At 42.4% G+C, this 17,346-nt stretch overlaps 1 protein-coding gene across 2 annotated transcripts in view; it reads right to left on the minus strand.

The window, feature by feature from the left end:
* The window catches only part of LOC108799876 (tripartite motif-containing protein 2), a 104,363-nt gene that overhangs the window by 64,411 nt on the left and 22,606 nt on the right, over nt 1-17,346 (minus strand). Inside the window, exon 1 of one of the 2 annotated variants that reach the window (XM_018571809.1) lies at nt 9,904-10,006. The exons of the other annotated variant lie outside the window; for it this stretch is intronic. The gene's annotated coding sequence lies outside the window, so the exon portion shown is untranslated. Of the gene's footprint in view, nt 1-9,903; nt 10,007-17,346 lie in introns of those variants that run through there. 2 annotated transcript variants of the gene reach the window in all.

The raw sequence follows: 17,346 nt of genomic DNA on the forward strand, positions 1-17,346 counted from the left end.
ATGTATCTTCTTTATTTTCAGCTCCTAGACCTAGACTTGCAGGGCTAGCCCCACTGCAAGGGTTCATTTTTAAAATGCCCAGAGTTCTTCTTTAAAATTCTTACCCTTGCATTAAGGATTAAGTGCTCCTTTTCTATAGGGGGCTAAAATAAAGCAGTTATACTCCTCTGATCTTTGGTCCGATGGCGGTCGCCAGTCATCTCTCTCCCCCTCCACTGCGGCTCTGGAATGTTCCCCCGGTGTCCTGCCTCCTGACGTCTAATGCAAGTCAATGGACATGCATTAGATGTGATGATGTCATTGCTCCTTAACCACCGAATGGCCAGAGGAGAAAAAGCTGCAGGACTGAGGATATGTGAGTACATCTGCTTTACTTGAGCCCGCTAGACAAAATGAGCACTTAACCATTGCAGGGCAGGGGTAGCCCCACTGCAAGGGTAAGTTTTTTAAATTCCCGGAGCTCCTCTTTAAGTTGACCTCAACAGTGTAATGCTGCTCCTTCACTATACATTCACATGCTAAGGGTGGTCCTTGACCAAGCTGTATTGCTTTATCTGGAACAGAGAACAGTGAGGTCAGGGACCTGGCTGAGCTGTCTGACATGGATTACTGGATACTGGCTAAACAGAATAACAAATTGTTTGGCAGGTAAGACAGTTTACACCTTGATATTTCAACTGTGTATTCAGCTGACTGCCAACACTGCTTGAATTTGTTTCATTTAACCCAATGCAGCAAGGTTCAGCAGACATCCAGCACCACATCGGGAGAGGTATATACTCAATTGTATCCTATGCTCAGAGAAACGGGGGAGCTAAGACCTCTAGAAGGGTCTCCTACAGAATGGTGGGGATCTTGACACTCTTGTCACTGTGCATTAGCAGGTTAAAAGGCATTACTACTCTATGAGTGACTGAGAAAAGCTGCTCTAAGTACATTTACTCCAAGTCTAGCTTGTTTGCTGTCATTACTAACAGGTTTTATATAATAGCACATTCCAGCGTAGTTTCCTGGGGCTTTAAACAAGTTCTACAACATACTTCTTTATCAAGTTTGTAATGTAGATTGCTGTAAAAACAGCCACGTGTAAAACAAAAACTGCACACTCAGCATATATTTTTATCAATGAAAACTCAGTGGTGTGTTTCTGTTTTGTATCTAACAAACATTTATATAATACACTCTAATTTATAGGTCATTTATAGGTAAACGTCATTCCTATAAGCACAACATATTTCACTGACAGCTAAATAACTTCCTGTCATTACATATTAAAGATTAAAATACATCTCTAGATGAAGGTTCAGAATACCACAAGCAAATTGCAATGCTATCTACTCATACATCACACATGGGTTAAACAGATAAACAGCAGTTCATTTCTTTTCGCAGTTTCCTTCTACATCTATTCATATTCGGACCACACTACAATCAAGTTTTGATTGTTATTACAAGCCTACTAATAACTTGAGGCAGGGCCAGATCTACTCTCCCTGCTGCCCCAAGGCCAGGTTCCTCAATGCATCCCCCTCCCTGCCAACTCCCCTCCCCCCCAATGGAGAATGGGAACCAGATGGCGGGGGCGGCAGGATTCGTTTTAACGTTTTTTTTAATTGTTTCTTTATTTTTTTAATCACTTTTTTATTTTTTATGTTTTATTTTTACTTTTTTACATTTGTATTAATCTTATCATCTTTTACTTTTTTATTTTTTATAATTTTTTTATCTTATTGTTATTGTTTTTTTAATAATGTTTTTCTTATTATTTTTTACTTTGTAATCACCTTTTTATTTTTTTAAATTTAATTATTATTCCTTATTATTTTTGTTCTTATAGTTTAAATGTTTTTATGTATTTCATATTTTTTAATCAAATTAATTTTTTTTACTTACTTTTTACTTATTGCTATCACACAGGAGCTAACAATCCCCATTGTGATAGCATCTGGAGGTGACAGGTTCTCTTTATTGAACCTGTCACTATACAGGAGTTCTAGCACAGCACTGTGCTGGAACTACTGTGACAACTGAGAGGGGAAAGCTGCTCTACCCTCTCACTGTTTACATGGACTTTCTCCGCTCTGCTCCACGCTCTCCGTCCTAAGGATCTTTGGCCGACAAGGAGAGATACTCGGAAGCAAGGAAGGATGGATCCGGGAAAATGGAGCCAGCGAGGAGAGAGGTAGGCGCGGTGGAGGGGGGGCGCACGGGAAGGACGGAGCTGCAGGCTTCATACAATAGATCTCGGCAACATTGCTGAGATCACTTGTAAACAGAGAAGTGGCTTTCCCACTTTACATTTAGCCCTGCTTGCCCAAAGCAGGGCTCAATGTAGAAAACAACTTACAACATGCAGTTCCGGGAGTCGGGAGATTCCACACCCCTGCCGCCCCTCTGCTCCCTGCCGCCCCGAGGCTGGGCATTAGTGGCCTTGTGGGGAATCCGGCCCTGACTGGAGGAACAGTTCTTGAGCTTACAAACCAAAAACTGCATTAAATGTCCGATGATAAAGGGTATTATACTCTCTAGGAAACAGTCTTCTTCTCCATGCAGCCCCTCTAGGTCGCAGTAGGGAAGAGATTTCCCGTGGTATTTGTTTTAGTAGAATGAAATCACAAAATAAACTCTTACTATAGCACTGGCAATACCAATTAAACGTTCCATATCAAAATAAGTAAAAAAAACAGACATGGTACTCAAATTTGAAAGTGGGGTCTGAAAGGGGTCAGATGATGAAACCTTTCTAATCTATGAAAATGACAAATAAAAACCCGTGCCAGATGCTGTTACAATTTAGTGTAACTCCTGACAAAACCATTTTTTTAATGGGTAAGGAAGGAAAACCTTTATTGTGCCTGTCAACTTTTGTATTGCTGGTCTTGTTGAGATTTCCCTCCCACTTCTTTCTGGGACAGGAAGTGAGCATGTGGGCACGGATGACACTAAAACATGACAATCGAACACTTCCCAATTCTATCCAGAACTAAAATAAACCTTTTAAGTTACACTATATAGGTGAATGATTTTTTTTTTCATAATGATCAATCCCTTGCTGCTGACTGCATGTTACATACAAATAATCATACTGCCATTGAGCTGAAGTACCAACATGCTGTGGTCAGGCAATCTGACCCAACTTTGATTTAGGAGCCAGTGGCCCAGTATGTATCCATATATGTTTATGTAAACAATCCCAGCAATTGGGTGTTCAAATCATCTGACCCAAGTTTGGTTTAGGAGCCCACTTTTTATGCATAAATGCATATGTAAACAAACCCAGCAATTGGATGATCAGACCATCTGACCCAACTTTGGTTTAAGAGCCACCAGCCCAGTATTTATCCATACAAGCCTATATAAATAAACCCCGCAATTGAAAGTTCAGGCCATCTGACTCAACTTTGGTTTACAACCCATCGGCTCAGTATTTATCCATACGTGCCTATATAAGCAAACCCAGTAAATGGATGTTCAGACCATTGGACCCAACTTTGGCTTAGGAGCCATCAGCCCAGTATTTAGCCATACATGCCTATGTAAACAAACCCAACAACTGGATGTTCAGACCATCTGACTCAACTTTGGTTTAGGAGCCATCGGCCCAATATGTATTCAATCAATCCCTATATAAACAAACCCAGCAATTGGCTGTTCGGTTCTCAAGCCGACTTTATTGAAAGCATAAATGACCGAATGGCCATATACACAGAAAGACATGGCCACTGTACAAACGTATCTTCCAGGATGCCTCTTGATACCCAGATATCAGTGACATAGCTTGATTTAGCACTCTTGCTACAATAGTCTTTCATGCACCTATACACTACAATATACCGTCATTTAATTGTAGTGCAATCTTCAGAAATACTGTATAGAGACCTTAATACAGCTTATAGTGTTCCAGCTGGGAGTTCAAACTAACCAGCATCTGGACAGTTACTGGGTTTCACACAACATATTTACATTGTAATAACAGAATGGGTTGGAAGAGCACTGTGGACTCATTGACTTTTTCAGCTAATAGCTCTAAACAGACTGCCCAGTCGGATGAATGGATCTACTCTTGAGAAATTCCCTGGAGTTATGCTGAACTCCTTCCATTTGAATGGAAGTGCATGGATTAGTAACCTGGGTCTTTGTGTGTGCAAAGAATAGTACAGGGGGCGATTTCTCATTGAGCACAAGAATATGAAAGTTCACACAGGGAGTAATATATGCAAGCTCTTGAAAAGTAGACATGCCGTGTTTTACATCCTACTAAACATAAACAGAGAATTTATGCAAAATGTAGCCTTTCAGCTGCTGTGGATGGTAATCTACAGTTCCCAGGGTACCCATATAGCTATTGGTAATATTAGAACTTACACCTTGGGGGGAATTTATCAAAGCAATTGCAACAGTTTTAGCCTCTTAGATCATTTTTTTTATGTGCAAATCTGTCTTTTAACATGTGCCCCTGTTTTGACCTGAGCTTGCACTTTTCCAATTGCACGTGTTTTGCGCCTGTTTTCATCTGCACTTGTTCTGCGGCTGTCTAAAACTGGAGCATCACCTAAAAAAACAATCGCAACTTAAGAAGTCCTCATGACCACTTCTTCAAGAAGAAACTTTTTGCCTGGAGTTATGAGTCTTCTTTACTGGAGTCTATTTAAAGGAGAACTATGGGGTCAGTGCTTTTCCCCAATGTTCTCCCCAGGGTCACGGGAGGACACAAACTAGCGTCCTCCCGTGACCCAAAGCTCAGTATACTGAGACCGCCGCAGCCGGGACGGATCCCGACATTACTGTCAAGATCCACCCATCTGCGTGATTGACAGCTGGCTCTGCCTATCTAGAGGCAGAGCCAGCTGTACCAGACCCCTCCACGTCCGTTCCGCCAGTCAGCGATGGAGTATCGGACAGGGGAGGGGGGGAATCCCTGCAGGGAGCCATGAGTGGCAGCCACGGCTCTCTGCAGGGACAGGATCGAGAAGTGAGCGAGCGACGGTATGTGTTCGCTCACTTCCCGATCTATTGAGCCGACGTTTGACAGTTTCATTGTCACAGGTCGGCTAGAACTATGAGGCTGAGTGATTTTTACTCACCTCATAGTTCTCCTTAACCTCATTTATGAACAGCATTACACTAGCACCATAAATCTGGCACAAAATGCATCAAATATATTCCGTGAAAGTTCAAACACTCGCAATTGCTATGATAAATTCCCCCCTTGTGTTTTGCTGAAACCTGTGCCAAGAAGAAATGGCAAGGCTACCACTACTGACGTCTCCTTCAGGAACTGTTGGCTCTCTGGCTATTATACTCATCCTCCAGTTTCTGAACTGCTATATACCAGTTTATATAGCAGTAGATAATTCCACAGCACAGAGTACAGATACCCATAAAAATGACTGCGGATATATAAAATACATTGTAACTAACACTTACATTCTCACACATTCTATAGACAAATGTTTGGGTAGAAGTTTACTTTGTAGCAAAAAACTGTAGTAACTGGAGCGAGGAAAACCTCTCAAACACAGGGACAACATACAATCTCTATACAGATTATGACTCAGGGGAGCCCACAATTTTTCGCCTGGAGATCTGCTTTTCAAATGACAAGCTCAATGAGATCTACCAATGAAAAAACACCTGCATTCAGGTGGCTGCGGTGCCATTGACTTCAATGCCCTGCCACACCCCCTCCCAACCCTGAACGCAGGGAGCCGGCCATCTTGCGCTCCAATGCGTTCCAGAGACTGAACACTCTCGAACGCAGACTTTGTGGTGTGAACCGACCCTCTTTTCTCTCTCTCACGCTCTCTCCTCTCTCTCTCTCCCCTGTTTCTATCTGCTGTCTCTCCTCTCTCTATTCTGTCTCTTCTCTCACTTTCTCTGCTGTCTCTCTCCTGTCTCTTTTCTTACCTCCACTGCAGCAGCTTCCCAAGTCTCCTCTCTCCTTCCCGTCTGCGGCATCTGACACATTCAGTCGCACGAGCACCACGGGAGGGCAGGACACAGGTCAGTGAGCTGATCGCGATCTACCAGTGTTCGCTTTGCGATCTACTGGTAGATCGCGATCTACCTAATGGGCACCCCTGGATTATGTTAATGATAAAACTGAACACAGCACCCCTGCACTGCAAGACAGTAGTCAGGGCCGGGCTCACCATTAGGCAGAGTAGGCATGAACTTATAGTCGGCAGATGGAAAGAGGTGGATTTTCCCTATATAGTTATAGAAATACTGTTGTCTCATATACCTTATCTACCAGTAAAACAATAAAATGTTCTATGTATAATAGGTGGCCCTATCAATGGTGTATTGTTTCAGCCATCCAAGTTTATATGCCTGCACGCTCCATTGATGATAATTCAGCCCCAATCACTGCGGTAACTATTTAGCCATGGCAATGATTAAATTGTCCAACAATTCCAAAAGTGTCACAAAGAGGAGGCAGTGTACTTCAGAAGAATAAAGAGGATGGGGTCAGTGTCAAGCTGGATATTATTCTTCACAAGCAATTCGCTGCCTAGAACTAATATGACCTTACCTATACACCACATGCTGCATGCTAGTTTTGGATCATTGATTTAGACAGTATTAGGGTTAGAGACAGCCAGGCAGTGTGCATTATCAGAAGGTCAGCAAAGGCAGCTCAAAATTCTATCTGTACATCATTCTTCTCAGCAAACTGTCCTATAAAGTCTAAATGAGCCCTCTCTATTTAGTACTGTTATGAAAGGATATTCTATATACAGTAATAAATATGTTGTTTTTTTTTTTTTTTGTAATTGCTAAGCACTGCAGCAAGGGTCAAAATACCCTGTGCTGGCAGGACTCTGAAGATTTGGACCGCTCCTCTCACACACAAGCAGCAGCCCGGGTCTCCAAACCACCAACATGCCCCCATGCACACTGCTCAAGTCAACAGTGCTCTCGCCACCTAAGCAGCCCTGTTGATTAGAGCAGTGCGCTTGTGGACATTTTGGACCCTTGAAGACCTGACCAGTGCATAGTATCAGAGCAGCGGTCCGACTCTTCAATGTGCTGCCAGCATATTTATCACTATATATGCAGCCTGATTGCATTACAGTAATAAATACTAGGGGGAATTTACCAAGACTGGAGAAGACAAATTGTGCATGGCAACCAATTAGCTCTCTAGCTTTCATTTTCAAAGCTTAATTTAAGTGACACTGAATTCAGGAGTTAAATCTTAAAAATGCATTTAAATCCCTTAATTATAAACAAAAATGTATCTTATTTGTGTATCACTTGGCTGTAGATGCTCAAATTATCTCTAAATTGGTGCTGACACTTTCCTTCCTTCTGGAGGGTGACTACTTTTGTTCCCCATGGTCCCTGTGTGTGTTGTAAAGTAGTCACCGCTCCAAGCTCACTCCTGTGATGGACTACAATCTCACGCTTAGTTTACTAATCTGTATTATAGTCCATCACAGGAGCGAGTTTGGTGTTGTGGCTACTTTACAACACACAGGGATCATGGGGAACAAAAGCAGCCACCCTCCAGAAGGAAGGAGAGTGTCAGCACCAATTCAGAGATGATTTGAGGATCTACAGCTACCACTAAGGTCCAGTATTGTTAATAGTTCAAGTACTTGAATGCATTTTTAAGATTTAACTCCCGAGTTTAGTGTCACTTTATAAGTGACATTAAAATAAAAAAATGTTCCCTCCCCCCAATGTTAATTAAAACAATCACCTTAAATGATGTTTCTTAATCCAATCTTTCTCTTCTTTCCTGTCCTTTTCATCTGTCCCTCCAGTGGTGCTGCGAGTCTCCGATCCAGCGCTGATTCCTCTGTCCTTGCTGGCACTTCCTGTCCCACGGTGTCTGCATGCGGGTGCATGCCGTCCATATACTTACCTTGTGTCTCTCCTCGTCTGCGGGCCAAAAATGTGAACTGCGCATGTGCCTGCCCCAAGATGCTTTGCGGCCACCCGAGAATTTTCACATTTTCGGACAGGAGCGCGCGGGGAAGACACAGGTAAGTATTGATCTCTTGTACAGCGGGGTTTTTTTTTTGTTTTTTTTTTACACTTTTTGCATATATCTACTGCTTGCTAGCAGTAGATATATGCAAAAAAAACAGAGGCTTTAAAGGAGAACTATGGGGTCAGGGCTTTTCCCCATAGTTCTCCTTAGGGTAACGGGAGGACACAAACTAGCGTCCTCCCGTCACCCTAAGCTCAGTATACCTCGAGCTACAGCTCGCGGTATACTGAGACACCGCACCTGGAGCGGATCCCAACATCGATGTCGAGATCCTCCCAGCTGCGTGAGTGACAGCTGGCTCTGCCTATCTAGAGGCAGAGCCAGCTGTACCCGCCCCCTCCCCCGTCCGTTCCGCCAGTCAGCGCTGGTGGATCGGAGCGAGGAGGGGGGGAATCCAGCCCCTCCCCTGTCACGGCAGAGAGCTGTGACAGGATCGAGAAGTGAGCGGTATGTGTTCGCTCACTTCCCGATCTACTGAGCCGACCTGTGACAGTCTCATTGTCACAGGTCGGCTAGAACTATGAGGTGAGGGAAAAGCACTCACCTCATAGTTCTCCTTTAAGTATAAAATAAGTAAATATTGCCCAGACTTTTTAGTTAAGCTTTAACATCGATTTAAAAGGAATCCAGTGATACTCAAAATGCCCATGTGAGAAGTATCCATATTCTGAATCTAGGGGACTTACTTCATCGGAAATGGTAATGATGAAGATGCTCAACTTCACTGTCAGCAACATGATGACCCTAGTGGAACAACTTCGATGTGATGCTTATCACAGAGGTATTTTGCTTTTGATGTATTCCCTTTAAAAAAGCCACATGCACAAGTTTAATAAGTTAAAAAAATAAACTGTTGGCCATTTACTTAAGAATTTCTTTCCCACCATATCCTGCCCCCAATGACCTCACTGAGTGAGTATGTTAGACATTTTAGGGCACTTCCTTTCCTTTTTATTATGTACATCTACATGAGAAGAGACTATCTCTATCAAAGCCTCGCTTTGCAGGTTCTAAAATAGTAACATCATTTCACTGCACAAAGAAGAAATAATCCTACCTTGGATTCCATCCAGAATGGTGTGTATTTCCCAGCTAGATAAAGGATGGAAGGACCGAGGAAGGGGACGATTAACACATGACCTTTGAATTAAGCAAGCCCAGGAAAAAAAGATGCTGACATTTATGTAACAAGCAAATCATTAATGAGGAAACAGGCCCTCTTCCAAGATGGGATCGTATGCCCTCATAGATAATCAAACACTTGGCCAGGAAGTGTTTTATCATTATACACAGGGAGAGAATCAATGTCCCCAATAACCTGAACTGCAGCCTTCATACCAGTATAACCTGAATGGATGTTATACTGTAAGGTCTATTCCAAATATAATATTAATAATACATAGAGGAACACTGGGGTGATGGCTTTACATGATGACTGATTATGTGCTAGTGAACCACCCACCCCCATGTAGTTATACTTATGACAATTTGTGTGTACACTGCAATTTAGTAGTGCATTGCTTGCCTGAAATATATTCAGTGGGTTAGTCCCTCTTCAGGAAGTCTCCCACCCTGCACTCCTCTGCAGGACATATCATTAAACATAAATAATTTTCTATCCCGGCATTTATGGCAGATCATCAATAAGCTGTACAATCATCATGCAGCATCATGGCACTATATCATAGCATGGCACAGCCACGTGACTGTACAACTGACAGCTGCTGTTTCTCTTGCTTAGGTTCCATGTTCTGCAATGTAAATGAATGGGGATGCACAATGTCTCATATCATTATAAATAGTGCACCATTCAGCAGGAGCTGTTCATCTGGAATCTATGAATGGAGAACCAAGTCAGAATGCAGCATAACATTGTATGGCAGGCTAGGAAAGTTACTCACTGGTACCCCATAGCTTCATCCTATCATGTATCTCTGCAAATGCCAAGTGTCGTATGAGTGCCTGGTGACGATCACCGCGATGTCCTCATCCAGCACAGTGAAAGGCTCCTTTCAGCACAAACACAAACAGCCTGTCAGTTTCAGGCAGAGAGGGAGGAGCTTAGGATGATTGTCAGCCAATCATCAACGCCGCTGCCTCCGCTCCGTGATCGCTGTCATCCTGATCGTCGTTCTTAGAAAGTGGTGACAGCGCTGACTACACCGATCGCCGGCATGTGTGTGGTGATGGCATAGAGGACAAACCAGCCTCTGACACATCTACCATTGGAATATCAGTTTTTGATTAGCAGGAATATGTGCTGAGTTAAAGGATAACTAACTCTTAAAGGGTTATTAAACCCTTGCATGTTTTTTTTTTGCCTATATCTGCTAGCAAGCACTAGATATATGCTGAACTGATTGGCTCTTTCACTGTCCAGTCTTCACTACTGTATTCCTTCTACAGTATAAAACTGTAACATAGAAAGTAGTATTATTCACCTGGCTTTGTGGCAGGGCTGTGTGAATTTCAAAACGGGATGAACAGAAATACAAATCAATTGCCAAGTAAAACGTCTCCCTTATATATATTTACTTTGTGTACTTAGCTGTTTGCTGGGAGATTATTGTTAACCTTTAACCTTTTCGTGGCCAGCTACATATATACGGTATGGAGGCACAGTCCGAAGTCTTGTATAGTAGTCACGGCAGGGTACCCACTGCAAGGGTTAAGTGCTCATTTTGTGTATAGGGGTTCAAATAAAACAGATATACTCATCCAGGGCCGGCCTTAGGCCTTTAGGCGCCCTGTGCGCCTGTACTCATCTGATCCTTGGTCCCTCCAGTCTGTTTGACTGGAGGGACCACTTCTCCCCTGGGTACCGGTGGTCTAATTACCACTGAGGTCATTATGTCTTATGCAGCTCCATTGGCTTGTATTAGATATAAGGATGCTGAGGGACATTGCACAGCTGGAGTGGAGGGGGAGAGGGGAGTGCTAACCCTTCCCCCACTAACAAAAAAAATGAGTACGATAGCCAGACAAGCGGCATTTTAAGAAGTAGGTCAGCAATGGCAGCTTATGTATTCATCTACAAAATTCATCCAAAAAATGCTGAACAGCGGAAACAGACTAGATGTTGTTAGCTTTCCTGGAAAATGTGTACCCACACTACAATGATGTGCGTGTGCAATCTGTCATTTCTCTGTTCAGTAGCAGAACTGTATTTATCAGTTTTGCACAGTCAGGTCTCCCAGCCATATCAGCAAGCACATGTGCCTAAAGGCTAAAACATAAACTAACCACTCAATTCAGGGGAGAGGAGATAGCGACACAATACTACAATAGTCATTGAATTCAGGCAAACACACAGCTCTGCAGGGAATTGGACTGCCTGCTGATCAGGCACCTCTGAGTTCTTAAAAGTCATTATTGGGTGGGTGAGCTCTCAAAAGGGTATCACTCGGTATATTTAGAATCAATGCTCACAAGGTAGGTAAGGTGGTGCAGTGTGTAAGTGCATCTTAGAAAGTGACAGGACACATCTGGTTGAAGGTTTACATTTTCTCAGTCACCTGATTTTTCTTTCTTTTGTTAAGAGTTTAGGGGGCTAGATTTAATGGTTTAGTAAAGGGTTAAAGCTGAACTCCAGACACAAAACCTTAATTTACATATATTCCTTGACAGCTACAAAGATGTACAATAAACTTTACAAACCCAGATATTAGCATCTATAAGTAGCAGTGACATCTTCACTGTGCTGACCATAATCTGTGCAGAGAGCAGAGCTGTAGGAGGATGCAAGACCAGTCACTCCTGCACATGAAGAGAAAGTAGCAGTAACTGGTCTATTTTACAGGAAGCTCCTGCACAGAAGTTTCACACTGGATTACTGCACAGAGCTGGAAGAAATACACAAAGCACACATAGGTTCAAGAATGCACATGTCTCTTGTATTTAGACAACATGCTTATCTCAGAGTTCAGCTTGTGGTTAGGGGAGGCCTCGAGGGGGTTTATTTTAAAGTACATCTAAAGCCAAAACTTTTTTTCATAGTTTTGGATAGAGCAGGAAAGGATGTTTTTTATTGTTCTTTGTATCTCTGCTGGGGAGATCTATTCTGTCTATTTGACTACTGTCAACGGGACTAAAAGTGAGGGCTAGGTGAGGGAGTTGTCTCCAGAACAGAAAGGGAGGATAAATCTTCAATCGGGACACTTGTTCTGGTGACGACTGTCTTAGAGGGGATTTCCCTCACTTTGAAGAGGTCTCCCCTCACTTCGGGTTGTGTCTGTGGGGCAGGAAATAATCCATGGGGTAATGTCTGTGGTGCAGAAAATGATCCATGGGGTAATGTCTATGGGGCAGGAAATGATCTATGGGGCAGGAAATGATCCAAGGGGTAATGTCTATGGGACAGGAAATTAACTATGGGACAGGAAATGATCCAAGGGGTAATGTCTGTGGGACAGGACATGATCCATGGGATAATGTCTATGGGGCAGGAAATGATCCAAGGGGTAATGTCTATGTGGCAGAAAATGATCCATGGGGTAATGTATATGAGGCAGGAAATGATCTATAGGACAGGAAATGATCCAAGGGGTAATGTCTATGTGGCAGAAAATGATCCATGGAGTAATGTATATGAGGCAGGAAATGATCTATAGGACAGGAAATGATCCAAGGGGTAATGTCTATGGGGCAAGAAATGATCCATGGGGTAATATCTATGTGGCAGGAAATGATCTATGGGGCAGGAAATGATCCATGGGGTAATGTCTATGTGGCAGGAAATGATCTATGGGGCCGGAAATGATCCATGGGGTAATGTCTATGGGGCAGGAACTTATCCATGGGGTAATGTTTATAAGGTATTATATGAGTACACTACAGTTTAGATTTAAGTGTTAGAGGAAACCTGTATTGGTGGAGATATGAGATCGGTTTGTTAAGGTAGATTAGGTGTTAAAGTAGACCTTTACCCATATCTTTAAAATAACCACAAACACACCTTTAGAAATGTTTAGTAATGACAATCTACAAACACATACTTCTAGATAATTGCCGGCTTTGTATTCTTTGCATCCCTTATTTTTATTTTCTTCTGGCAGTGGCCATGTTTACTAAGGGCAAATTACTAGCTGTCTTATTACTTCCTGGAACTCTGGCATATGTGACTAGACATGTGACTAGGGCATGTGACCATGCACATCATCTCAGGGGAAGAAAATGCCTTTCCCTGAGATCTCATGAGATTTCCCAGCAATGCTATGCTGATGTAACCTTCCCAGGATGCAACTCTTGGGCACTTATATCATTTGTGCCAGAACTGGACCAGGAAGTAGATGAACTCTATTTGTAAGTAAATTAAAAACATGTTTGTTTAACTAATGACTTTAAGATGATTTTAAGTCAGCATGCAGAGCTGCATACTGCTGTGATTTTTAGTGAAAGGGGGTAAAGGCCCACTTTAAAGGAATGCCTGTATTGACGGAGATATGAGGGCAATCGTTGTTAACCTTCTTCTTAACCAGTTGACATCCGCGGTGTTAAACCCCCTTCCCATCCAGGCCATTTTTCAGTATTCAGCGCTGCGGTAATAGTTGCCTGGCTCTACTTTCTACCGATTACTTTCTGGGTCACTGACCTGGAACAAACAAGCCATACAACCGGAAGTGTCTGAAGGAAAAATAGCAGTTTCCATATTCCTATCAGTACACCAGAAAAGTCATACACATATCTTAGGCTTTTAAAATCTCATTAACCCCTTCGTGACAGGAGACGTACACTGTATGTCCCGCCACGAAGTGCCTATATGACTGGCCACATACACTGTACATGACGAGTTATTTAAGGCTCTGTAATGCTGGTAACTGCTGATTCTCAGCGGTTTCTAGTCATTAATGAATGCCTCAGTATTGAGGCATTCATTAATGAAATAGTTAAGCTTTTGTAAAAGCTTCTTTCTTTCATTAATGAAAGAATGAAGCTGTTAACATGCAAATACGGGAGCGCTAAATAGCAATCCCGCATTTGACAGCTGAAGATAGCAGAAAGGCAGCAGAGTGACTCACCTCTCTGCTATTTGTTTTGACAGCTCGAAAGACCGAAGTTTATGATACATTTCAGGCACAGGGATATTACAATGTATCTCTGTGCCTGAAATGTATCACTTCTGATCGTCTGAGCACGATCAAAGACCTTCTGGGATCTGAATCTGCCATGCTGTCAGGATCAGTCTCTAAGGTTATTATTCGCTGTTCCTAAGTTTGGAGCAGCCTAATAATAGCCAAAAATTAAAAAAAGTTAATTTATCAAGCAGTCATAGTGACTGCTTGATATTAACTGACAAAAAACAAATAGTTTTTTTAAACTTTTTTTTTACAAAGTGTTAAAAAAAAAATAAAGTGTAAAAAAAATTATGAAAATAAAAATGATATATAAATATATTTTTATACTATAATTATTATAAAAAAAAAAAAAAAATAATCAAAACTTGTGAAAAAAAGTGTTTTCTTCTAGTTTTTTCCCTCATTTTTTAAAATATTTTATTCAAACTAAGTGAGGCGTTAGGTGCACATGTTTGATATAATTATATAGCCCTATCTGTCCTCTAAAAAACAATATATAATATGTGTGGGTAGATTTAGTAAGAAAGTATATTACTGCTGTGGAAGAATCACACAGCAAAAATGTAAAAAGTGTGTCAGTCATTTATGAACAGAAATGGAAAACTAGCTCAGTCATGAAGGGGTTAAAGTGTACCTATGGTCAAAAAAGTAAAAACTATTATGTATTTGTATATTGAATTTCCATAAATTCTATCCAACTCCTGATAACTATATTCATCTAGAAGTCTGTAAACTTACTTATTGAAAATGCCTATAGGACAGGGGTGGGGAAATTCCGGCCACCCAGCTGGTGTGGAACTACAAGTCCCATGAGGGATAGCAAGACTGACAGTTACAGACATGACTCCCAGAGGCATGTGGGGATTTGTAGTTAAAGCACAGCTGGAGGGCCAGAGTTTCCCACCCCTGCCATAGGATGTACTCCCTCACTGCCCTGTGAATATGCAGTTCCTTGTGTCACCACTCTTAAGTAAGCCTGCTGTCCAAAACACAATTTGACATCTAAACTTCCCACAATGTAACATCATAATTTCTTGCGAAAAGCAGTGTATGATGGGATGTGTAGTCTTGAGAAATCAACATTGCATCACATCAAGCAGCATGGAAAGAGATGCAAAGCACACTGGGAATCCAGGAAATTGATTAAAGTGATGGACAAACGGAAGGCAGCACTCACTACATAAAGGGATTTTTTCAAGTAAGCTTTAATTGCATTATCAAAAACAACTATATAATGTATTCTTATTACAAGGCTGATGTTAAAACAGGATAGTATATGCTGGCACTTTAGAACTCCTTTAATATAAAAATGGCCGCCCATAGCAAGATAAGAAATGTCAGTATACCAGAGATCCCAACCTGAAAAAAGCAATTTCACGGAGGTGCCCTCTGCCCTCCCCCCCAATCTGCCCCAGCTGTTTTTTTGGGGGGGGTTTCTCTGACTGACGGCGGCTCCGATGTCAGAAAAAAAAACAAAAAACAGAGCAGGGAAAGGTTTACTCTGCTAGATTGAGCAGAGTAAACCTTTCCAGGAGAAAATGTTTCTCTCCCGTGTAGCCGCTATCCAATAGCGGGAGTCTCCCGAATCGTCCAGGAGAGTTGGGATGTCTGGTATACAGTCATTCCGGTTCCCCAGTGTACATAAAGTGCCATTTTCAGTTCAGAAAATCAAACTCAGTTCTGTTATTCGGCCCTCAGGTATGACGAGTATGAAAGCTGTGAAGACACTATGTACCATCATTGCTGAATCCAGGCTGAGCCTAATTCTTACATGTACAACCATTAGACTGTAATGTTTACAAGCATGACATCAAGCACTCGTCTTATTATGACTAATGAGTAAGGATGGGCTGCATGTTCGAGTCGACCATAGGTTCGACTCGAACATTGCATGTTCTAGCGTTCGCCGAACGCCGAACATTATGGGATGTCCGCGGTCTGTTCGACCACGGCACATCCCACAATGCACTGCGCTGTCCGAAAACGGTAATAAATGAGTCTGTCTCTCTGGGAGTTCATGAAGACTTACAGTGACATGAAAGAAATGAACTTAGTTCTGAATGTCATTGTGCACAGAAAAAGGAAAAGCAGCATCTGAACCTTCAAAAGTCTGCGTTTCCTGCTTCCTAAACTGACATATGTGAAACTGAGGAATGATCAAGACATTGGCAGTGATTACAAGGAAGAGCACGAAGGACGTGCAGCTTTATAAACACACAAGGGATGAAGTTCTCATTATAAAGTTTGAAAGCTGAAGTTTAATCTGCTTATATTGTGCCTTCCCTTGTTCCTCCTTCCCCCCTCATCAACATGCTAATGATTTTTTAAAATAAAACCTTTACAATTGCATCACATACCTTATTTTAGACTCAGTGAGGTCATTGCTGGGTTTCTGTGCTTCTCTATGTAATGTGGGCAGATCATGGCTGATGGGAGGGGTCAGCTGGGTGCTGTACCTAGCTTCCTGAAAACACCACAGCACACTGCCTCGGTACTTCTCTCATGAGCCCTCAGCCCTGATATAAGCAGTGGCTTGGCTCTTGGGGGGAGTTCTGCAAATATCAAAATGCCTTCAAAGGTGGATGTCAGTCCTGGGGTGTGGTCATTCCAAGGCAGGCTGCATTTGCACACACACTGCCTGAGGTAACGCCTACATGTGATTCTGAGTCTCCATGATTGAAAGAACTGACATCCAATGAATAAAAGGGGTAGGTTAGGGGCAGCAAAGCTAGGGAGGAAAGAGCTAGATCAGGGGTGTCAAATTCAATTTCATCGTGGGCCTCATTGGCATTATGGTTGCCCTCAAAGGACCAGTTATATCTGTAAGACTATATAAATGTATGTACTCTTTATCATATTATCTGCATTCAAATATTACTGGCTTTAGTAATAACTTAATAACTAGCTCTAGAAGTCGAGGAAAAATAATGGCAATTAGTATAATAGTGCGAAGCTCAGGTGGCTGTGCAGGTTCTATGGTGGGCTGTGCATGTTCTATTGTAGGCTGTGCGGACTCAGGTGGGCTATGCGGGGTCTATGGTGGGCTGTGCAGACTCTCAGGTGGGCTTTGCATGTTCTATTGCAGGCTGTGTGGGCTCTCAGATGGGCTATGTGGGGTCTATGGTGGGCTGTACAGACTCTCAGGTGGCTATGCAGGTTCTATGGTGGGCTGTGCAGACTCTCAGGTGGCTGTGCAGGTTCTATGGTGGGCTTTGCGGAGTCTCAGGTGGCTATGCAGGTTCTATGGTGGGCTGTGCAGACTCTAAGGTG

Source organism: Nanorana parkeri, unplaced genomic scaffold (assembly GCF_000935625.1).
Source record: "Nanorana parkeri isolate BGI_ZX_2015 unplaced genomic scaffold, ASM93562v1 scaffold1843, whole genome shotgun sequence".
In the NCBI taxonomy this organism is placed as follows: Eukaryota; Metazoa; Chordata; class Amphibia; order Anura; family Dicroglossidae; genus Nanorana; species Nanorana parkeri.